The following is a 1,869-nucleotide window of genomic DNA, read 5'->3' as shown; positions in this document are numbered from 1 at the left end:
AGAATTGAAAAAACTAAATTAAACATCTATAAAAAATAACTAAATACAAAATATAAGAAATATAAATATTATACTAAACATTATCTTATTATTAGAATAAGTATATATAAAATATAAGAAAAATAAATAATAAGTAAATATAGTATATAAGAAATAAAAATATTACATTAAATATATATCGTAAAATTATCATTTATATAAAACAAAAAAAATTAGAATAAATAAATATAAAAATAAGAAAAGATTAACAATAAGTAAATACACAATGTAAACCTTTTGAGGCTCCATAGAACGTCCACGTCAGCGAAAAAAACTTCTCTCAGAAGATGACATGTGGCATTATTACCAAAAAATAAAAAATAACTAATAAGTTAATATAGATATAAAGAAAAATAAATAATAAATAAAAACACATTATAAGAAATAGAAAATTTACATTAAACATTTATGTGAAAAAGTATAATAAAATAAATAAATAAGTAAAACAGAAAATATTTCGGTTATTAAAAAATAAAATAAATAAATAAGTAAATATACAATATACAATATAAAAAAATAAAAAAAATAAAAATACAATATAAGAAATAGAAACATTACATTAAACAATAATATGTAAATATACAATATAAGAAAAAATAAATACTAATAAAATGGACCTTTTGAGGCTCAGTATAGCGTCCACATCAGCAAAAAAAAATTCTCCCGAAAGATGACACGTGACATAAAAGATAGTTTTTCATTTTAATATTACTAATTTTCGAAAATTATAATAATATGTAAACATACAACATAAAAAATGGAAAAATTACATTAAACATATCTAAAATACCATTTTTTACTTAAAAAAAAGACGGCTTATCTCCATAATGTAACATTACCGTTTTATAAAAAAAAAATATTATATATAATTTCGAAAATAATAAATATATGTAAACATACAACATAAAAATGGAAACACTACATTAACATATGTAAGATTATCATTTTACATTTTTTTTAAAAAAATAATATGTAAACATACAACATAAAAAATGAAAAAACTACATTAAACATATGTAAGATTACCATTTTTCACTAAAAAAAAGACGGTTTATCTCCATAATGTAACATTATTATTTTATAAAAAAACATTATATATAATTTCGAAAAATAATAAATAATGTGTAAACATACAACATAAAAAATGGAAATACTACATTAAACATATCTAAAATACCATTTTTTACTTAAAAAAAAGACGGCTTATCTCCATAATGTAACATTACCGTTTTATAAAAAAAAAATATTATATATAATTTCGAAAATAATAAATATATGTAAACATACAACATAAAAATGGAAACACTACATTAACATATGTAAGATTATCATTTTACATTTTTTTTAAAAAAATAATATGTAAACATACAACCATTGTCGTATAGAGCGTCCACATCAGCAAAACAAAACTTCTCCGAAAGATGACACGTGGCATAAAATATAGTTTTTCATTTTAATATTACTAATTTTCGAAAATTATAAATAATATGTAAACATACAGCATAAAAAATGAAAAAAACTACATTAAACATATGTAAATTACCATTTTTTACTTTAAAAAAAAAGGTTTATCTCCATAATGTAACATTACCATTTTATAAAAAAACACATTATATATAATTTCGAAAATAATAAATATATGTAAACATACAACATAAAAAATGGAAATACTACATTAAACATATGTAAGATTACCATATACTTTTTTTATTTTTAAAAAATAGTATGTAAACATACAACATAAAAAATGGAAAACTACATTAAACATATGCTAAAATACCATTTTTTACTTAAAAAAAAGACGGCTTATCTCCATAATGTAACATTACC

This window comes from Brassica oleracea, chromosome C8, assembly GCF_000695525.1.
Source record: "Brassica oleracea var. oleracea cultivar TO1000 chromosome C8, BOL, whole genome shotgun sequence".
Lineage (NCBI taxonomy): Eukaryota > Viridiplantae > Streptophyta > Magnoliopsida > Brassicales > Brassicaceae > Brassica > Brassica oleracea.
This window is presented reverse-complemented; position numbering follows the sequence as displayed.